This window comes from Stomoxys calcitrans, chromosome 4, assembly GCF_963082655.1.
Source record: "Stomoxys calcitrans chromosome 4, idStoCalc2.1, whole genome shotgun sequence".
In the NCBI taxonomy this organism is placed as follows: domain Eukaryota; kingdom Metazoa; phylum Arthropoda; class Insecta; order Diptera; family Muscidae; genus Stomoxys; species Stomoxys calcitrans.
In genome coordinates, this window is record NC_081555.1 from 63,290,063 (window position 1) to 63,314,013 (window position 23,951).

Genomic DNA, 23,951 nt, shown 5'->3' on the forward strand with positions numbered 1-23,951 from the left:
AAGTAGTACTTTATATGAAGCAAAATGTACCCGAATACATGCATTGTACAACGCGTACTCACTGAAATCCGAATCAATATTTTTTGTACTGAATGGCTCATTTTATGCATTCACTCATCTCATTATCTTGGTGTCTTGTTATCTATTTTACTCAGTTCTCAATTGTCTCATACAATGTTGTATTTTTAAACGAAGAGTTCAGTTCTAGAAATACTCTATGATTGTTAGTGTGTCTTGAAAGCAGAAATGAGTTGTCTTGCGCAGTCCTTTGATGTATACTTCTACTTCTATATTTATATATATTTTATTAGATTAAAAATAAAATTTCTATTAATGTCTAATAATTGAAAATCAAAAAATAAAGAGTTTGAATTTTGGATGAACAAATTACGAGGCATCTAATCTATTCCATAATCCGAAAACTGCCATTGCCTTTCCTTTGAAATTTACCTCATAGTAGGAAAGAACTCTTGACTTTAATTTAATTTAATTTAAACTCCCGTTGAGTTGGGATCCGGGATACCACACAAACTGCATTGATTTACAGCCTCTTTCCTTAATTGAATATGACCCAGACTCATTGTGGAAGCTCATTCCTTCTTGGTGGCATTTATGCCGCCATCATTGAGAAAACAGCAACTACAAATAGCGTCTGCATAAAACCACTTTAAAGATAGAGCACATAGCGGCAGTCAATGCTTCTTTTGGTAAAGGGTAGGAAATCCACGATGAATAAAGTTGCCTGTTTTTCGTCTTCGTTTTGTGGAACGCAGAAAGAGCCTTCAATGAAAGTGGGCATTGTCATAAAAGATTTGCTTGCTGTGACAAAAATTTCCTTATCTTCGTCATTGGCATTTTGATAAATCCGTTTACAATCCGTCTATGTCTATAGAGTATGACGCTGGAGCAAACGTCAACTCGCCCCACTGGGGTGGTTCCTTTTGTCCCCGAGAAGTGTGAATTTTTTATGAGCCCTCATAAATATGTCCTACTGTGTGCAACTGTGAATATAGTTACATTTATAACAGAGAAGAGACCAAAATACAAATGCTGCAACAGCAAGAACCAATAATCCCAGACAGTGGCGTCTTAGTGATGCAAAGCAGAAAGCCGCTGCTGAGGTTTAACGAAAAAAGGTGAGGATGATCAAAATGATGAAGCGGATGCTAATACTTATAAATGGTGTGATGGAAAGTAGTGTCAGCGAATTGTTGTGCGTTTTTTGCGGGAATAGTGAGTGACAATCTTTAGCTTTCGAAAGAGGAAACTATCGTTTCTTTCGCCTTGTCCCAACTGTCACATAGAAAACTTTGACAGTTTTTGCTTTCCCTTTAAATGCCTGCACCCACTAAGAATCTAAAACATGTTTAGTTTATGCTCTTTTTTATATCCAATGATCCAGAGCTTCAATTCACATGTTCTTGTTTGATGAGTTTTCTGGCATTTTCCTATGGTTATTCAATTTTCTGATGTGTGACTTGTACATGCATTTTCAGTCTGTCACTCATGCTGCTGTCGAATATTGTTGGCAATGATGGGTTCATGGAAAAATGTCTGTTGCAACTGAAATAGCGATGAAAATATGCAGGATGGTTATGTAGTGGGTAATACTCCCGTTTTGAATTGAAAATGCCTAAATTGTCTTGCAATGATTATTCAAAGACGTAAAATAATAAAGGATTTTATTTTAAGTGTAGATATTTTTAATCGAACAAATCACTCCAATTTACGTCATATATATTTAAAACTGTTGTTGGAATCAATAATTTGGTCTTTACTATTTATTTTTTTAAAATAACATCATGTAAATGTGCTCTGTTCCATTTGTTTCCTCCGCGGTCGCCTTTGTTAAAATGGATCAAGTATCACCATCCCATAAACTACATCCAATTGCCTTTTTATTCTGAATGTATCGGTAATTCTTGTGCGGCATGTGACAGTTTTTCACTTCAGAAACTGGAACTGATGAATTGTTAGTCTTTACGAAGTAGAATAAACAACAAAACAATGTTTTCCAAAGAGGCGATTTGACAATCCAGTCTCTTCTCCGACGCTTTACATGGTCAGGGACCAGGTTCCGGCTTCACTTGTTGAAACCCTAAAGCTGCAATCATTGGCCGATTTACTTTGTTAATAATATAATGTAAACTGAGCTAATAACACAGTGGAACAGTTTCTAGGTCATGGTCTAAGGTGTGGACATTCCAACTTTGGGTGATAGTATTACACAAAAAAACTAGGTTCAATTAAGAAATCTGTACATTCAATTTAAAAATTTGCTGAAATCGCTCCTGTAGGGAATTAATATTATTCACTAACAATTTTGCAATTTGATATGCTCAAAAATCCAATTAAAGTAGTTATTTAACCCAAATTTAAGAATAGCAGCTCAATATGAAAAGAAAGTACCATTTTTTACGGTTCAGAACTGTAGCTCTGTCTCTAAAGAAGGTACCACTTCGTACGTTTTAGTAGCCAAATGTACGAATTTCAAAAATATCTTCTAGTCACCCAGTACATACTACCAAGATATATATGTGACCCAAATGCCAGTCTGTAAATAATGTAACATTTCGTACGTTTTAGTACCTAAAAGTACAAATTTCAAAAAAAAATCTTCTAGTCATCCGGTACGTATCCCAAATTGCAGAGCTGTAGCTCAGTCTTTAAAGAAAGTGCAGTTTTGTACGTTTAAGTACCAAAATAAACGAATATCACATACAATAAATCTTCAAGTCGCCCGGTACATAATGCCTGGATGTAATTATATTCCAAATTTCAAAGCTGTAGTTCAATTCGTAAAGAAGGTTCCATTTCATTAATTTTAATACCTAAATTTACAATTGTACTTGTCAACGTAATGGAGAAAATAGACAAGCCTGAGATAATAACGACATATGTGAATGATATCTTCGCAGTCATAAGGAAATCGGATGTGGACCAAACTTAAGAAGCTCTAAATGCTTACCACCGACAAGTACTGAAAGTGGTACCAAAAATCGACCGCTTCCGGACGACTTATCAATTTTCATTCTAAACACCACAGACGAATAATAACCATTACGGCGACAAATTTTATCAAAAGAGTTTTTAGCATTAGCGACACTGAGTTTCACGCGAGAAACGAGGGAAGAATAAAAGACATTTTAAAAGCCAATGATTTTCCCAGTCACACCATAAGACAATTGATTGTAGCCAAACAAATCTACGCAGACTATTCGAAAAGGCCTAAAGATTCAGAAGGAAAAATATACAAAACGGAATCATATGTAGAAGGCTTCTCAAAAAAACTAAGCAAGTCCAATATCTACGATAAGGAGAAGAATCGGCTAGCCTGGAAGACGAACAGGACCGTCAATGACCTATTCAGCAAGACCAAGTTTAAAATCGAAAAAGAGGATAAATCGAATATAGTGTATAAAATTAAATGCAACGGGGACAAAACCACCATATGCCCGATGGCATATGTTGCCACTACTATGACAAAATTGAAAACTGGACTCTCTTTACACAAGTAAGACCAAAAAGCTGTAAATAAACCGCTAGAGCAGAAAACCGCCCTTGCTGCCCACTGTACCCAAACTGGCCACAAACCGAACTTCGAAGACGTAAAGATTCTCACTCAGGAGATCATTACAAACGCAGATTCACTCTTGAGATGCTGCACATTATTGACATTCCTCCTGACGGGAGAATAAATTACAAGAAAGACGTTGAAAGTTGTGCAAGAGTATATCGACACGTCGTCAATAAACATAGAAGAGAAAATCAGTTGACAACCGATAGTGAGACGAAGAGAAGCACATCGAATGTTACTCCTCAATTAAAATGTAAATATTTTTGTTAATTTCATTGTGATTTAATTTACTTAATTGTCTATTGTTTTGTATTTTGCTAAAAAAAAACAGCCTGTGAAAACAGTTAGACGAAGTCAACCGAAATATCGAATATAAAGGGTGATTTTTTTGAGGTTAGGATTTTCATGCATTAGTATTTGACAGATCACGTGGGATTTCAGACATGGTGTCAAAGAGAAAGATGCTCAGTATGCTTTGACATTTCATCATGAATAGACTTACTAACGAGCAACGCTTGCAAATCATTTTCAGTGAATGGGCCCTAGAAAAGTTGGCAGAAAATCAGCTTTTTTATCGACAAATTTTGTTCAGCGATGAGGCTCATTTCTGGTTGAATGGCTACGTAAATAAGCAAAATTGCCGCATTTGGAGTGAAGAGCAACCAGAAGCCGTTCAAGAACTGCCCATGCATGCCGAAAAATGCACTGTTTGGTGTGGTTTGTACGCTGGTGGAATCATTGGACCGTATTTTTTCAAAGATGCTGTTGGACGCAACGTTACGGTGAATGAACACATTTCGAACCGAACACTGATTTTGGTAATAAAATTCAATGATTTGCAAGCGTTGCTCGTTAGTAAGTCTATTCATGATGAAATGTCAAAGCATACTGAGCATCTTTCTCTTTGACACCATGTCTGAAATCCCACGTGATCTGTCAAATACTAATGCATGAAAATCCTAACCTCAAAAAAATCACCCTTTACATTGAACAACACCCTAAAACACTTTGTTTTAACTGAACTGCAGTCGAAACCATTCAGTAAGTCATAAAAATACCAGAAAGTCAACTATACGTCAAGAAATCATGAATGTACAAATTTCAAAATATGTACCTGTATTCCAAATTTCAGAGTTGTGGCTCAATCCTTACAAAAGTAAGCATTTTGTACGCTTTAGTACCAAAATGAACGAATATCAAAAAAATCTTCTTGTCGCCTCGTACATTCCGGCAAGATGTAACTGAATCCCAAATTTCAGAGCTATGCTCAGTCTATAATGAATGTACCAAATAGTATCAATTTCAGCACATAAGAACGTTTTCTTCCACTCCTGGTACGAGTGAAATATTCGTATATGGTACAAATTATCGTATTATTGTCAAGACTACGATTTGTACCAAATTATTTAATTTTTTCCGTCTCCGTTCACTGTAAAAGTAAATAAGCCATTTCGTACTATGTAGACCTTTTTGGTTCCACAATGTATATATATATTGTAGGAAATTGTAGAATGCTAACGTGGTATATATAAAATTATGTTTATTATTATCATGTTAGAGTTTAGAGTTTATATTGACTGGGAAAGCGGTGCTGAAAACGGATAATAACATTTGATGATATAGATTTTGAGGCATTGTACGTAAGGGTTTTCGATTTTAGCCTTTGTGTTGGTTCACACCACATTCTTTTCTGATTAGCTGCCAACGTCGAAAACTAGCAGTTGGGTAAAATTTTCTTTCCATATCCTCAGCACGCTATCTGTGTCAGTTAGCAGATTGCATTCTTTGTCACTGCAGGAGGATGTGCCTGCACAAAAGCCATCGGTTTGATGTTTTATTCTTTGATAGAATTTTCGGACTTCATTCTGATTACAGTACATCTCAATTCGCTGACACTCACGTCTTTCCATTTCGATTTTCTTTCTGCGGAGTAGATGCTTCACTTCTCTCCTTTTCTCCTGACAACTCTCCTTCATCTGGCGCGTTGCTACTGATTGCAGGGTCGCTCTGTATGCCGCATTCTTGGCTTCAGTAGCATCTCGACACTCTTGGTCCTACCATGGGTTTCTTGAGGGGAGATTTTAATTTATTGGTGTTGCTAACTATCATGTTTTTTGCGGCGGCGACGTTATCTCGTGGAGGCTAAACATTCCGACTGTTGGACCAAAGTTCGCTTCCCTTTCTTCGCATTAAAATCTCCCACAACGATTTTTAAATCATGGGCGGGGCAGCAGTCATATTCTCTCTCTATGCGCTCGTAGAAAATATCCTTGATCTGCTCGTCCTTGCCTTCCGTCGGGGCATGAGTACAAATAAGGCTGATGTTGAAGAATTTGGCTTTTATGCGGATTGTGGCTAGCCTCTCATCCGCCGGAGTAAAGCTGGAGACAAGGTGTTTCAGTCTCCGACTAATCACGAATCCACAGCCTACTTCGTGCCTCGTGTTATGGCAGCTATAGTATAGTTCGTCACCGTTTGGTGTTGTAGTGACGCCATCCCCAGTCCATCGCACTTCCTGTAAGGCGGTAATATCTGCCATGTACTTCTCTAATACATCCGCCAGCACGTATCCAGCACCCTCTCTATAGAGATTGCGGACATTCCAGGCCATTCCAAATCATGATCCTTTTTTCGTTTGCGAGGGTCGTCAACATTGGGGGTTTTTCTATTCCTTTGTTTCTCATGGAGCGGCAAGTGCCCAGCTTCCCAACCGCATGGATTTTGTGGGATCGCACATTTATCCCTAGTTGTGAAGAGCCGCTTGCTCCTCCAGCCGCCCCTAACCTGGATACAGACGCTGATGTTGGCCATTGGTTATTTGAAGGCGCCAATAACTCGCCTTGTCATCTAGAGTATCATTGGCACGCAGTATTTAATTAAGAGCCAGTGCCACTTGACTTCTCACTGAGACTCTCCTCTCGAAATCACTGACTGCCCACGACTACATTTGCAGCTACTCTTTACAGACAGTAAAACGGCTGCAACATTCAGGGCGGTAAGGTCACGAACTTTCTTGGAGCGTCAGAAGGACATTAACGCCTTCTCTGAGGATGGCAAAATCCATCCATCTTTTGGATGCCGGGCCACAGTGTTGCAAAGGGCTGCCGTAAAGGCCAGAGGACTCGCGTTGATTAATTTGAATTCGAAGCCGTTCGATTCGACGCATTCTCATGTAGCACTGTGAAGTTCATGAGACGTTGAAGCATTTCCTATGTTATTGCCCTGCTATCGCGGTTAACAGACTCCGGTGCTTATGTTAGCCCACAACACCAGATTTGCATAGGTGTATGTCAATAGTGGCATGGGCGGGTTTTATATCCGCCCATCCCGCTCTATATTTATAGTTTCAGACATGATATTGTATATCTTTTACTTAATAACTTCATTTTCTTTTTCAGGTATGTTTACTAATATTTGCGCTTATCCCAAAAAAGGTAACGTATAGATTACAAATTTTATTGGGTTATGTCTTTGAATTCGATACTCTAAGATTTTTGTCCGTCCGATAAAAGGATAAAAAATTGTTAAGACAGTCGCGTAGCCTTGAGCAGACGTTGTTTTTCCCCCTATGAAACTAATTGTACAAGCAAGAACGGTGATATTTTTTGAAAAAAATTTTAGTATGTGGCCTCCACGTGTTGCTGCATATAAATGCACTGTAAGTGTACAATAAAAACGACCAACCGTTTTTTAAGAATGACTAAAAGACAAACTACACAAAAAATAATATTGGGTTGCCCAAAAAGTAATTGCGGATTTTTCATATAGTCGGCGTTGACAAATTTTTTCACAGCTTGTGACTCTGTAATTGCATTCTTTCTTCTGTCAGTTATCAGCTGTTACTTTTAGCTTGCTTTAGAAAAAAAGTGTAAAAAAAGTATATTTGATTAAAGTTCATTCTAAGCTTTATTAAAAATGCATTTACTTTCTCTTAAAAAATCCGCAATTACTTTTTGGGCAACCCAATAATTAGTTTCACATAAAAGAAAATTTCGACAAGTAAACTTTTTTTCTTTTTTTCTGAAAAACTTTGGATTTTGTTTGTGATAAAAGTATATGTTTTCTGCCATAAATTCTTGCAAGAAGTTGTCAAAAATATAATTTTTTTTAAACAGACAATACCTTTTATTCTTGATATATAAAATGTTTTTCAGGTTTTCAACTTGCTTTTCTTTACTCATAAATTAATTTAACGTCATGCTTTTGTTCATGTATATTCTTTAAATTTTAAAATAAATTGTGCATATTGAAAAGGCTGCGAAGTTCAATTTTATGTTGTAACACAATTCTAACTCAAATTTTTACCAATTATAATCAGATCTAAGTTGGTAATTCAGACTCTTCCAGAGTATAATTGGATTTATTTCGATGTTCTCATACACAATTATATTAAAAACCTTCCATGTTGCTCTAGTGATTTTTGTCATTGTACGTATCTATGGCGAAACTTTAAAAATTGCGAATTTCCGAGTTTACTATCCGCCCATCACTTTTTATCCATCACTGGTCTATACGCTTAAATACTCGCGCTCTCTCTCTAGTAGGTGATACACAAGAGAAGAATTATTGGTCGGGTAAACGAATAATCGTTTGCGGCTATCCAAACACTTCTCCCATTAAAGAGTTTTTGGTTTTACAACAAAATAAGGTACTTTTACCGTAGGCGAAGTTGTTAATGATTTTACAATAAATAAAATGAGTTACATTCGATAATACTACGTTTATGGCTAAAGTTTTATATGTTGAAGCGAAACGCTACATTGTTACAATAAAAGAAAAACTTCGTAATGAAAGTACTATGTTTCTCGTAAGAATGTCTGAAACGTTTTATTTTTTGCGTGTAGTAAAATCCAGCATTGTAAAAAATGGTTAATGCTTATGAGAAATTTTTTGTAAGTTATCCTTTATCCCCGGTTGCCGAGTTGGAAGCATACTCGCGTTACAATGGCGGAGGTTTTGGGTTTGATTCCCACTAGATGTTTTGGTCTGTGGTACCCTAATGAACCAAAAGCGGTCTTGGTGAATCACTTGAAGACTGTCACTCTTACCTAACCTGTCACATTCTTTAAACAAATGGACATTGTAATTTGGCCATAATGGTCCTTGATGGTACCCTATTTTTAAGCCCAAATCGGGCAAGCACTGTTCAGCCTCGGAAAAGTTTTTACTTGGCCATTATTGGGTTGCATAAAATATTACAATAGATCGAAAGTTGATAAATACAACAACAACCTATCAGGGATCATATTATGAAGAATCACCAAATACTTTTAAAAAGACTTAATTGTACACTCAAAAATATAATTCATTAGCCATTAACGAAATTTTCAACAAGTAAACTTCTTTTTTGAAAAACGTTCGAACTTTACGATAAAAAAAATAAATTATTATAAATTAATGTAACATATTGTGATAAAAACAATAATTGCCCAAATATTAACATTTATTCGTGTTAAATAAAAGGCCACCGGTCGTAAGGCCCAAAATCAATTTTGGGCCTTATGACCTCCCATACCGCATAATTGGACATATCAATTGTTGAAATCTTTTTCGCTAAGCCCCCTATGAAATAACATCCAACGCAAAAATTTTATAACCCCTAAAAGTAATACAGGGAGTATTAAATCTTAGTTGGGGGTTTACTTCGTCGATATTGTTTGGATATTATTTCATTATGAAATAATTCCCTGATAAAGATATGTAAGAAACTCCAAAAAAATATTTGGGGATTATTGGATTTTTTGGAAATTATGAACCATACAGGACACTATTGTCGAAAAGAGCATTATAAATAACGCCTTCTCTGAGGATGGGAAAATCTGCATCGTTTGGGTGCCGGGTCGGACCATAACGGTGTAAGGGGAAATGAAAGGGCAGACTGCCGTCAATAGACTTGGTTAACCCGAAGCCTTTCGGGTCGATGCGGTCCGAGTTAAGCGAGTGGGCGACGAATGCGCATGCAACATTGTGGAACAGCGAAGCGGTGAGTAGGACGGCGAAAATCCTATGGGGGATCCAGATCGTGAGAAGACGAGGCTATTACTGAAAGGAAGCAAGAAGGAGGTCAGTATAGCTATTGGTATCATAACGGGACACATAGGACTACGAGCTCACTTATATAAAATCGGTGCGGTAAGTGATAGCATGTGTAGGGCATGCGGGGAAGATAATGAGACGTTGGAGCATTTTCTTTGTCACTGCCCGGCTTTCGCGTCTAACAGATGCCGGCACTTAGGTGGAGACACAGTACCAGACATGAACCAACTTAGGGGAGTGGCATGGAAAACAATTAAAGATTTTGTAAGTAGCACGGAATTCCTAACATAAAATTTTCTTTTTAGAATTTACTTTATAGCACAACGAGTCGATTACTGGCTTAGGTGTATGTCCATAGAGGCATGGGGTGGATTAATATCTGCACCCTCTTTTCAACCTAACCAAACCTAAGCTCTTTTTCCTTTATAAAATCAGCTGACTTCGATGAGTGGCTTTGGTAGTTAGTTATGCGTTGTTGTTTTGTTGTCGCGCATATGAATGCCTACTTTAGGAAGTATTTTTGTAAGCACAAATTATTATTAGGTTAGGTTGGGTTGAAAAGAGGGTGCAGGTATTAATCCGCCCCATAGCACTATGGACATACACCTCATACCAGTAATCGGTTTGTTGTGCGCTCTAAAAACTATAAAGTAAATTCTAAAAAGAAAATTTTATGTTAGGAATTCGAGCATACTCTCTTCCAATACAAACTGCTGGTTGACTGACCATTACTCAATGAAAAAAAAAAAAACAAAATTAGTCTTTTGAGTGTAAGCCTCACTTATAAATTTCCCATGAACATTGCATTAATGAACATTAAATGATACTTCTCTCATATGAATGAGTGCAGTGCAGTCCATTAAAGTTTCAGCTCAATGATAAGGTATCTTCTTTTTTATGCCGAGTCCTAACGGCGTGCCTCATAGTGACGCCGCTTGATAGAGAAGTTTTAACATGGCAGAATACCTTACAAATTAAGCTAGAATTAGTAGGGGGATAACCACCGCTGAAAATTTTGTTGTTGTTCACGCCGGGGTTTGAACCCAGGCGTCTCAGGCAGTCATGCTAACTTCTGCTCCACGGTGGCCTAACACTCTACCAAGTGGAAGAGAAACATGAAATAAATATCGTAAATAAATCAATTTTTCGTATACCTAAGTATTTTCCGCCGTAAAAGAAACATTTTTTTGCTTTAAAGAATTTTTGATTTTGCGCGTAAAAGAGCCAGCTTTTACCACAGACGAAGGCCATGAAGATTTACTATAAACAAAGTGATTTTTACATTAAAAAAGGCAATTTCACGACAAATATTCAACCATGGAGGAAAATGTTATACAGTTACTATTAGAATAATACTTCCGCAATAAAACAGATTTGTTTCTCCCAAAGATATTCCAAACGTTTTATTTTTTTTGGATGTAGGAGGCTAAACTGATTTTCCATAAGCGTGGCTTCTGCAATACAAACGAATACTACATACGTTTTGTAGGGACGGCGGAAATGATGCGCTTTTATCGATAGCATTCAAAGTAGCATTTGGAAGCGATGGTGTCGTTAGGCTCAAGATTAGAATTAATATGTTCAAGGGCCTTTTATTTCCATTCGCCTGCTGCAAAATTGATGAATAAAAACGAAATGAAACCACGCTGCGTTTCTGTGTGTTTGTTTAAATGCGAGATTTTACCTCAACATTACATGCAAAGTAACGTTGATTGCTTGGTGGTTGCCTTGTTAGCTGGGGACGTCTATTGTTGTATAGGCCCATTGTATTGTCAATGAATGCGTGCAAAAGCATTGGAGAGGCTTTTTTCCCTATGGTAGCGTGTTCAGTGTTGTGGCTGTTATTGTTGCGAGAGCTCAACAAAGGAATACTTTTTCGTTTTACTATTTCCACAATTTACCTTGTTTCTAGTACACTAGTACATGTGCATGAGTGTTTGAGTACTTCCTTTAAACAATTAGGTCTGCAAGCATTCATTTATGCACATATGTGCCCGACTATTGCTGCCACTGTGCTCGAGTCGCAATGCACTTTTGTATAATTTATGTTACAATTTGTCGCTTTTTGTTGCCGCATCTTTTGTTAATTCATGAGTGTTTGATGACAATTAATTTGAAAAATGCAAAAATGTTCCAGTTTCCATTTTCTTAATTATGCCCTTCAAAAGGAAATCTTTATAAGTATACATATTAGACTAAATTCCGAGGGGCAATAAGACCTTAGCCAATTTGCATATTGATGGCTTAATATAATAAGGGTCTAACTCGATTTTGTATTTCTTTATGGAAGAATGGGAAAACTTGGCATTGCCTTACGCAATGGACATACGCCTAAGCCAGTAATCAGCTTGTTGTGCGTTCTTAAAACTAAATCGTTACCTCGAAAAAGAACATTTTAAGTAAGGAATTCCGTGCCACTCACAAAATCCTTAATTGTTATGGCACCAAAAGTTATACTGGCATCCTTCTTACTTCCATTCAGTAATAGCCTCGTCCACTCAAGAACCGGATCACCCCATAGGATTTTCGCCGTCCTACCGACTGTTTCGCTGTTCCACAATGTTACGTTAGTCGCCCACGACCTTAAATTGGACTGCATCAACCTGAAAGTCTTCGGGTTAACCAAGTTTATCGACGCCAGTTGTCTGCGCTGCACTGGCAAATCGTCTGCCCTTTCAATCCTCTTACTCCGTTATGGCCCGGCACCCAAACGATGCGAATTGTCACATCCTCAGAGAAGGCTTTCATCTCCTTCTTACACTCCAAGATTGTTTGTGACCTAACTGTCCTGGTTGTTATTGCCCTTATGGCAATTTTACTGTAGGTAAATATGTTCACACTCAACGTCCTCGCGTTAGTAGCACACCACCTCACGCATTTCGTGATCACCCGAATCACCCGGAATGTGACACTTCCTATTAAGACTCCTATCCAAGGTCAAACACTAAGGAGTGATTAGATACCAAAATCATTTTATTTAGGAGACGTGGTGCGTCAAATTGGCCCACCTTCGTCTTCCTCGTTTACAGGCAGATTTCTGTCTTTTCTGGGTTAACATTGAGACCCCTTGGTCTAGCCCAGTCGTATGCCATATGCAAAACCTTTTCGGCTCTTCTGCAAAGCTGGTTCAGATGCTTACGCAAGAAATATTGTTAAATCGTCTGCACAGCAGATGGGTTCAAATCCCTCCTCAGTCAGCATCTGTAATTGGTTATTTATGGTGGTCACCCAAAAGAGTGGCGATAAAATGCCCCCTTGTGGTGTTCCCTGTGGCACCTTTTCCTTTATATTTATATCATGGGACCGGTAATTTATCCGCCTGTTCCTTAGCGTATGGTTTATCCAGTCTCTAAGGACCCGGTCCACCCTGTATTGGTCTAAGGATTGGATCAATGTGTGGGTCAGCTTATTATTAATCGCCCCCTCGATGTCAATGTAAACCGCCAATGTGTACATCTTGACATCGAAGGATTCTTCTTTTTTATGCACAACCTCGCGCATGGCAGTCTCTACCGACCTCCCCTTGACATAGGCATGCTGTTTGTATTTAAGCATTTCGCTAGGGATCGAGCTCTATATCATTGTATCAACATGAGTGAGTGCTAACTAGTGTCCGGATTTGTATGCAAAATGAATTTTTGATCCGATTGAACTCAATTTTCGTACGTAGGGTATTTTCGACGTTTCCGTTGTCTAGCGTTCGGAGCCATCAATACAACTTCCACCGTATGCACAGAATCATGTGTATACCATGGGAATAGTGTAATTTGTGTAGGCAAAAAATCGGCCATTTCACTAAAACACGTGCATTGGGAAAAGTACAGCTAATAAACATGTTATCGAGCGTGGTTAATGTGGTATTTATATCACCGAGGCGTTTTCGCAATAAATTCGGTATAAGTAGAACATATTAATATCGGCCCTTTAAGCCTTCACACCTAATATGGGTGACGAGTAATTCTAAACCAAATTACGAAACGTGTCCCATAGTGGTTGGGGTGTGTTGCGATCTTTGGCTTTGCTTTTCCAATTGCAAAGAAGAATCTCCGATCATTGAGCTCGTCTCGAAAGAGAAACAAACATTAATTTTTTGTGTTTTGCCGATATTTGATATCTTCAGATGAGTATTAGTGTTGATCAACATTAAACAACAAAACATGTAGAGGGAAGCGCGTTTTATTTGTCCATAAACCAGCGACTCCGCTTGATTGGTAAATAAAACAACCCAATTATTACGAAAATTTGGTATTAATGATAGAAGTCCAAAAATAATTAACAAATAGTGCTACGTTTGGAAAAAAACTTATATTTTGCTTTACAAAATGAGTTTTTGAAAAAAAGCGTTACTTTTCCTACACTAAGAAAGGGGATGGTAACATAAAAAAAAAAAAAACTTGGCACAAATTCCCTTCCTTATAAAGCTTTAACTTTGTCAGTATGTCTGTCCGACTGGCTGTCTTTAAGTTTTAGTTACTATTTTGCACAGATTCGTAATTTGTCCATACGCAAGATAAGTTCTTGAACGAGCCAAATCGGACAATATTTGGGTACAGCTGCCATATAGGTCCCCGAATCGAATATAATACTCATCGAACCATATTTCAATTTAGCTGTCATATGATGGCCGCATTTTTTTGCGGTATTGCTTAAATTTGAAACAGTGGGTTGCACTATCGTCCGATTATCGGACTATATTACGATATAGTTGAATATTGTCGTTGTAGGGTCTTAAGCTCATAACAGCCGCATTTATTGCTGAGATTTAGAAAAGTGAGTTTCAAATTTAGAAAAGTAAATGTGAACCGAAGATGGCACATATCGGATTGTATTTACCTGCAGCTGTGATGTAACCGATCTGCTGATATATGGTTTTGCATGAGTAGAGAAATTTATTAGCCAATTTCGCTGAAATTTGAGACAATGAGGTCCCTCTATATTCGTAGTAAATATGGCTCATCGACCATATCCATCGACCATAACATAAACCATATAAGTCGCACATAATTGTTGATTTTGCTGAATTTTGAAATAGTGGATATATATTAATTGAATGCAGCGACTGTGTGGAACAATCTTTCGAAACAGGTCTTAGGCAAAGCGATTTTCAAAAAAATCTTATAGTCGTCCAATATAGCGCCAAGGTGTACCTGTATCCCAACTCTTAGAGCTGTAACTCAATCTGTGAGGAAAGTACCTTATTGTACTTTTTAGTAACTAAATGTATAAATTTCAATAAAAGTTTCTAGCCACCCAGTATATACTGGCAAGATGTATCCGTATCCCAATTTTAAGAGGTCTAGCAAAAGTCCGTTAAGAAAGTACCATTTCGTACTAAATGTTAAACTTTGAAAAAAAAAAATCTTCTAGTCGCCCAACATATACTGTTAAGGTTACCTGTATCCCAAATGTTAGAACTCTAGCTCAAACCGTAAAGAACGTACCAAAAACTCTTCTTGGGTAGTTTTTTGGAAGGGGCAGCCCTGTTAAAAATTGGCGCATAATTTGATATCAGCTTCGAATTGCAATCCCAAACACCTTTCATATAAGTCCCATATTGTCGCAAACGATCTGTATGTCAGTTTGGAGGGGGGTTTTTGTATTGGTGCAGCCTCACTGGGTCTTGACATAAGTTTCGTATTCTACTTGCAAATTCATTTTATTTGATACCCTTGTCCTCCCGATGGATTCACTTTTGATTTCGAGTGGTGTTTTTGGTGTCGTGGGTCGGTTTGCCCCCTTCCGATATCAAAAACTTACATAGGCTGCTGTTGCTTCCATTATAACAGGCATTTATTTTGATTAAATTTATCAAATTTATTATATTCAGTTCTATAAAGCTTTTAAAAGTCGATTAAGGAATTTGTATATTTTTTAGCATATTTGAATATTTTTTTAGGAAATGGATATGCAAAAATCATTTGTTTGCAATCGGGACTTCAGTACGTTCATTAGTTCAAAATATGCTTTTGCAAAAAATCCGGGTTCTACACCCAGAACAATGCTTATCGTAAATAGGAGTTAATTACATAATAATCGTAAGTCCTTGATATTTATCCACGATTAGTTAAAAATTCCTAAAGAGTGAGAAAATAAACGTTATACGAATAAAACTAACTACCCGTGAGTATAGACAAAATAGTTTGCAATTCAGGTGGAGCAAATAATTTTTAACTATTATTTGCTCCACCTTTAACTATTGTTTTTGAAATATTCTAGATTTATACTAAACACTGGCAAAGGCATATCATTGTTAACTTGTTAACAATACATTTTCTGAAATTTATTACTGAATGAATTACTGTAAGTAATAACAATTTTTTAGTTCAATATAACTAAAGCGTTCATTCCCATTCCCATTTCTTGAGTTCACTAATGCATGTTCGAAGTTGAGAACAATTTAATAAACACACTTCTAATCGTGAGACATTGTGCCTTCTTTGATGAAAAGAAGTGAGAAAATGTTTTGTTATTGTGTTGTTAGTAAATATTGAAATGGGAAAATAGTCGAAGAGTCAAACAATGCTGATGTGGATGAATGCGTAGAGCGTCTGCCTTGTAAACAGAAGGTTCTTGGTTCAATACTCGGCTGGGACAAAAAAGAAAGGTTTATTTAATTTATAATTGGAATGTTTCATATTAAACTTGTATTCTTCACAATAGCTGAGCAATTGATGGCGTGCGGATGGGAGACAGGCGGAAATAAATGGGTTGAGCAGTTAAGATGTGTCCAATAGGATGCTCCGGAGTGTTCAGAAAAAGCGTATTAATAAGAAGTGTTGTTTTAAGGGAGACAAGATGTGGCAACTACAGAGGAATGATATTTTTTCCATCCATTTTCCAAATAATTGTGCGCTGGCTTGAAACTAGCCAAGTCTACTTTCGCCCATTTGATTTCACTACTTACTACTTAAGTTCTTATTCTAGGTTTGTCCGAACATGTTTAGATATAGCTCATATAGGCCATTTTGCTGATTTAAAGTTTTGTCAACCAGTGAGTTGTATTGAACTAATCTAAATCTGTGCGGAATTTAATCCAGATCTAGCAAAATTTCAATGCAGTTGCCATATTGACCGATCTTGGAGGAGTTCGGAAGCAATTCGAATGAAGTCCATGCAGTTTAGCGCTGGTGACATCCAACTAGAAACACGGTACATTGTCTATCGCTTTTGGTCAATTGTGCGCAAAACGGTACCTTTTTTGAAAGACTCTTAAGGACTATAATTTTCGTATCTGCACCTGGAATCTCCGCGCTCTTTAAACTGAGGGCGTAGTATGGTACTCTTTAAAGAGAGGGCGTAGTATACGCAGTAACGGATGTATTGGAAAAATACAGGGGTGACATTACCGCCATACAGGAAGTGCGATAGCTTGGGAAGGGCTTCACGATAGCTCTGCGACGTGACGCCCTATATTATAGCTGCCATGAAACGAGGCATGAATTTGCTTGGGGATTTGTGGTTAGTCGGAGACTGAAACATCTTGTCCCCAAGTTGACTCCGGTGGATGAGAAAATACCCATATCCCAGCGAAAGACAAGGACGAACAGACCAAGGATATTATCAAAGAATTGAACATAAAACCAGTGGCTATGGTACAGGGACATGTTCCTGCAAAGAAGGAGATCTCGTAACTGATACAGATAGTGTGTATACCACAGTACCAATCCATGATGATAGTATGAAATGTGTACCACCTAGTCAGAACGAGGTCCACGTAGCAGTAACCCGGCTGAAAAACAATAATACAGCAAGAGCCGATGGGTTGCCGGGTAAACTGTTTACGACCGGTGGCGACACGCCGTCTACGCAATCTGGCTAGAAGAGCAAATACCCAACCATACTATGGTGGAATATATCTCCTCCCGCATACAAGATACTATCGAGAGTACTGTGTGAAAGATTATAGTCTAAAATCAACGAAATTATTGGGCCCTATCAGTGAGGCTATTAGGGTGATGACTTTTTACAATCTCATATCCCTGTATCATATTTTTATAAGTTTTTATTTCAAATCAGATAAAATCTTACATACTGCAGGAAATTAAATATCCACGTCGTCATTGGAAAAGATGAAACTTAGTAGGAGGTTGTCCTTGTTACGGCAGGAGTTATGTAAGTCATTCGTATTTTTGGTTCACAGCACTGGTTGCTCAGGGCAATATTGATTGGACATTAATCTTTTTTCCATTGTGACTTCTAGAATTTGAGAGCTTCTAATTCATCAAAATCTTCAGGGCGAAACAATTGAAACTTCAGCCCTGGAGTGAGAAATGAATGAACAGATTTTACGCAACCTGTTCCGGGTTTCATGAACTATAATAAACGCAAGAAGAGCTAGAATGGCATGAGAGTTTCGCGTGCATTGCAGATGTTTGGGATTTGGATGAACTTTACAAAAGGAAATTCACTCCTTTCAGTGAAGTGACGGAAGACACGTGTGAGGTGGAATAGACACTTCATGTCGTCTCTCAAGCCCCTGTTTTCTTAATCTAAGTTTTACTATTTTTGCTGCTTCCAGTTCATCAAAATTGCTCATCAATTCCTGCACCATAAAGAACTCGATGTTTGGTGATCTAGTCGATCCATAGAGCTCATCGTCAATGACAACGCACATAATGCTGACAACTTGAATTTGATGAACTTGGCTGTTGGTGACCTTTCTCTTCAAACATTTGCTCTAGTCGAACTAAAACGTCGGTCTTTTTGCCGGTATTTACGCTTGTTGTATTGGCAACAATCATCACAATGGATCCACCCCATTCCAAACCATTCAATTTGGTCGTGTACGTTAAAAGTTATAAGTCCTGTAAAGAAAACAATGGTAAAAATTGTCAATTTTGACACCCTGTATTCCAACCCTGTGCTACTATAGGCTGTTTTAATGCCAAAATATAAAAATACAACATGTCTTCTGTAATTATTTCAAATTTCATCAAAATCTTAGCATATTTGCGGGTTTTATCGAATTTTAGCCACATTTTCCCATTTCGGCCCATAGTGCGACGACGACAAAAATTTGGGAACTACAACTTTGAGATAGTCTGCAACTTTATCTACCTCGGCACTGTCGTAACCGAAACAAATGACACTAGTTTTGAAATATAACGAACGATAACATTGGATAGTAGATGCTCCTTTGGATTAGGCACGCAGAGGAGAAGCAAAGCCACCTTTTAATGGATACTTACGAAAGCAGATGAGGCGATGAGATGACCACTTTTCCACCTTTTTCTTCCCGAGACAATAATGTATTGTTAATGGCCAGATTTGCAGATCCCAAGCTTGCCGTAATGCATATTTTAGATGTTCAGTTATTAAACCCCAGCTGACGTCGGTTTTTCATTGTTGAAAGCACCTAAAATGTCAAGAAATGCTACCATTGTGTATTCCTTTACAGCGAGAGAACCCTCTATGTAGCCGACTAGGTCGCGAAGGGCTGTTTTTGTGGACTTGCCCTTACTATATGCATGCTGTTGCTGAGACAGCTGATCCCCAGCCCTGAGCCCTGAGCGAAATCTATTTATAATAGATCTACTCTCTATTATTACTTTCAACTAGCTTGTCAATAACAACCAGGACGATGAAGTCAAGAACAGTCTTGGAGTGTAAGAACAAGATTAACGCCTTCTCTGAGAATGCCACGATTCGTATCGTTTGGATGCCGGGCAGACGTTTTGGCAATAAAGGCCAAAGGACTTCCGTCAATAAACTGCGGTTATCCCGAATCCAAACGGTCGATAGGACGGCGAAAATCGTATGGGGAGATCCGAATCATGAGAATACAAGGCTATTACTGAAAGGATACAAGAAGGAGGTAAGTATAGCTTTCGGTATCATAACTGGGCATATAGGACTACGAGCTCACTTATACAAAATCGGTGCGGCAAGTGATCACATGTGTAGGGTATGCAGAGAAGATGATGAGACGTTGGAGCATTCCCATGTCATTGCCCGGCTTTCGCGGCTAACAGACACCGAAACTTAGGTAGGGACACAATACCAGACATGAACCAGCTAAGTGGCATGGTATGGGATTTTGGATTATGTAAGCAGCACGGATTTCCTGACTTACATTTTCTTTTTCGAGGTAACTTTTTAGTATTTAGAGCGCACAACAAGCCTATTACTGGCTTAGGCGTATGCCCATAGTGGCATGGGGCGAATTAATAGCCATACCCCCTTTTCATGCTAACCTAACAACTAGCTTATTAAAGATTCTGCCAAGAAAAAGTATACAAAATTTATAAAATGCGTTCCATGGCGGCCCTACCAAACTTTACGAGCCTAAGATGTGTCTATTTAATCGACGTTTTGACAATAGGGGATTACAAGTCCTCTATTTTAAGTGCTTTGTTACGGCCACTCAAATTGTTACCCAGAAAAATTGTATCTACCCGGTATTGGATACGTAGTATTTTTGTCTCTATATTTTGCTCCAAAATTATAGAACTTTTTATTAACGTTCCGGTTCAGTATTTGGATTGAAAGATGGATAACCATAATTGATGAGGCCAACTTTGGCAAAAATTAAAATACAATTTTCCGGAGCTCGAACTAATTTTTGCAGGACCAAGGTGACCATTTTTGAAGGTGAGCTTTGTAACCTTTGTGAACGATTTGGAGTTTTTGGGTATTTTTTATTACCCATTTTTGATGACATTTTGACATCGAATGGCAAGTATGGTCCAATTCCATTTTAAAACTGATGTAGCTCCCATATCCCCCTTTTGATTTCTTATGCTCTTAGAGGTCGCAGTTCTTATCCGAATTTACTGGGGTAATATTTCACTGTTATCATTCATCATCATTATGACTTTCAATATTCGAGGCAAATTTGGTCCAAATTGGCCTATTTTTTGATCTAACTCCAACTTAAACCGATTTTCCGACCCCGAGTCCCTATTGCACGCAATTATTATCCGATTTTGTTGATCTTTTCCCCATAGTGTTCAGTTATGACTTTCATCATCCAATTGTCGAATTCGGCTCAGTCTTCCTAAAAAACTTGACAAACGCGATATACAGTTGCAGTTAAATTCGACCCGATCGTATATAACGCACATTTACTTGTGTTATCTCCTTTCCCACTGAGTTCCTATGTTTAGGCATTTCTATTTTTGTCTCAATTTTTGCATTGTTGTTTCCCATTTCAATTCAAATATACGCTTTATGCAATATGGCAACGTTTGTCATGTAATCCGAGCTTTTGTTATCGATTAGCTTTTGCTTTAGTGTTTATGATGGCAGTTATTTTCAAATTGAATTGAATACAAGTCTTAAACTGCGCAATCTCGAAAAATGTGCACTTTTGAACTTTCAAATCCCCGCCAATGAAGAAACCCAACACAGAAAAACAAATACCTAAGCTTTGTATTTGTCGTTCAAAGGGGAAATTGTTTTGATTCAATTACAGCTGAGACAATAAACCAAACGCACACATTCTCATGGCACGTGATGGCTATAACCAATTCAGAGACAGATATGGAGAGATATGGTGTGGTCGGTGCCTCGACAACACACTGCGAAATTTGGGCTAAATTTGGCGGTGAAGAAAACCTACCTCAAACAATTTCTTGGTGCTGTTCACGTCTATACGCGACCGAAATAAGTTGGATGAAATATAGGAACAAGTTAAGAACCTTCAAATATATTGTCTAAGTGACAAGTGTTGGGGGATTTTATGGCTTGTTTAATATCTTTTTAATTGTCAAGCATCACTTTATTTTCATTTTTGTTTGCTTTGTTTATGTGCTCCGTTCCTATTCCATAGCGTTTCGCCGCATGTTGATATTTTCGAATTGCGCTTTTCTTGTTGGTGGTTCTTTCGAAATTATTAATAACTTGTAGGAGAAAAGAGCGAAAGCAAAAGAGAGAAAAAGCGAATACGAGAACAAAATGCTCGCAGCGAAATATGGAATAGTGGGGTTGTTTTCGATAATGACCATAAAAATTCAAACAATTTTGTGCGATTTTTTAGTTTTATTTTTGTCGCATCTACGAACGGGCGGTTGTTTTTGTTTATTTTGTTTCGTTCGTTCGTTAGTTCTTGACCCAAACAGAGGGTAAAAATTAAAAAAAATAAATAAATAAAGAAACAAAAAATTAGCAAATAAATATAAAAAAAAATCAACATCCACTTTCAGCAGATGTCACAATAATGTGACTAAGAAAATTTCATAATTCAAAGAATAGTTGAGTGTATTAATAGTGAAGTGAAGGAAAATTTTGAAGTATTCAAAAAAAAAAAGAAAAAGAAAAGAAAATTAAAACCATTTTCAATGTACATATTTATGCGGACCACAATTTAAATTGTTTCCGAGAGAAGTAAAACGTTGATTTTGTTTGTATTGTGTTTTGGTACGCTAATGATTCTCTCCCTTGCATTCCTTCCCATTTATTTCCAGGAGCTCAGTTATCCTGCTCATAAATCCCATTCCTTCATGCATTGTCACGGCCGGAGCATAATCCTGCCAAGCTCTCATATAAACTGTTGCTAGTGTTTCTGTTTACCGTAATCCACATTTTTCACGGCTCTCCCGATTTTGCAATATCTTTTCCCTCTGTTGATTCGTCTGCTGTATTATGTTTTGCTTCCTTTTTTGGAGGGTAAATAAAAACAACGAAATGCAAAAAAAAAAACAACCACAGGTCACGATTCATGTGTTGTAAAAACAGCAGCACCAGAATCGTAAGAAACAACAGGACCTAAAGCAATATCAACACCAATACAAAAGTAGACCTCTTTTAAGAAGACTATGTTTTTAAAATTCACTCTCGCACATTCAAGTTTTTCAGTTTTTTTTTATATGCGACAATAAATTTTTTCTAATAATTTAAAAATTGCTTCGGCTTTTTGCAAAGCTTTGAGGAACGTTTTATTTGTTTGTGATATTTTGCTTTTTTTATTTAAACTTACATTTGGAATCTGCATTTTTCTCAATTTGATGGCCATTATGACTAAGAATGTGGAAACTACTTAGTAACTATAATAACCCATTTGTTTCATTTTGCACAGATAGGCACATTTTCTTAGCGGATCGGTCTTCTTTAGTTCTAAAGATCCATAAATTATCTTTCTAAAACCGATAAAACGTGTTTTTGCCTATGGATTTCGATGTGCTGAGAAAAAAAATCGTCGATTTCAAGTGTATTACTACTTTAAAAATCTAATCTAGATCTTATTTGACTGTAGACTCTTATAAGTCATATTTGAAAACAAGTAGTTTTTTAATAACTTTATTGATTTTATTTATACACTACACTTCTTCTGGTAAAGGCACTCCTTCTGGTGGGCACCGTGGCGCAGAGAATAGCATGTTCGCCTTTATCGCCGTACGCATAGGTGCGAAAGGGCGATAAATGTCCTGCGGTGGTTATTCCCTCTTGGTGCTGGCGACATTTGTAAAGTACTGTGCCATTTGAAAAAATTATATAGCAGCCCTAAAAAAACGAATTTGCACCACTACCGCCGTCAGGTCGATTACTTTTAGGGCCGCCTTCGTACCTAAGTGCATTTGTTTGTGACACCCAGTAGGAAGAAAGATAGAAATTGACGGAAACACTTTGTGATTCCATTAATCCATACACGCAGAGAAAAGATATGCTTTTATATGGTCAGTTTTTAGCATATTGTCGCGACAATGCCCTGATTGTATAACAATATATATTGCAATTTGTATCATATAAATCAATTTTTGACCATATAAAACAACAACAACCAACGAAATTTCAGAATATGGTCAAAATTTAACTAAATAATATAGTTGTCGTTTGCCATATCTATCTATTTTTTTTGTTTGTTTTAAAACATGGTAAAGATTTAAAATACTATTTTTAACTAAAAAATTGCTATATTATTATTAATATTAATTTTTTCTTAATTATTTTTAGTTTTGTGGTTAAACATCTCAGTTTTACTTACTTTTTTGCAATGGCGGTTCGAATCCCGCAGCCGGTCAATTTTTTACAATTTCTTCTAATTTTTGTTTCTTTCGCTTTCGAGACGAACTGAATGATCGAAGATGCAAATGAAAAAAGAAAGCCAAAGATAGCAACACACACCAACCACTATGGGACGCGTTTCGTCTTTAGTTAGACGACTTTTCAACCATATTAGGTGTGATGGCTTCAAGGGCCGTGCGTTGGTATGTTGTATTTGAATCATATTAATTGCGAAAACGCATCTATGGTACAATTGCAACATTAACCACGCTCGACAATCCTGTCTATTAGCTGTACTTTTCCCAATGCATGTATTTTTGTGTAATGACAGACATTCTTTCTGTGACAAATTACACTTCTTCCGTACTACACATGATTTTGTGCATCTGTTGGAAGT

At 37.4% G+C, this 23,951-nt stretch overlaps 1 protein-coding gene across 6 annotated transcripts in view; it reads left to right on the forward strand.

Annotated features, from left to right (window-relative positions):
• The window catches only part of LOC106085499 (mannosyl-oligosaccharide alpha-1,2-mannosidase IA), a 476,398-nt gene that overhangs the window by 259,137 nt on the left and 193,310 nt on the right, over window positions 1–23,951 (forward strand). For 2 of the 6 annotated variants that reach the window (XM_013249772.2, XM_059368312.1), the window contains exon 1: window positions 21,607–21,970. The exons of 1 other annotated variant lie outside the window; for it this stretch is intronic. The gene's annotated coding sequence lies outside the window, so the exon portion shown is untranslated. Of the gene's footprint in view, window positions 1–21,599; window positions 21,971–23,951 lie in introns of those variants that run through there. 3 more of the 6 variants (XM_013249774.2, XM_013249773.2, XM_059368313.1) reach the window with 3 other exon arrangements.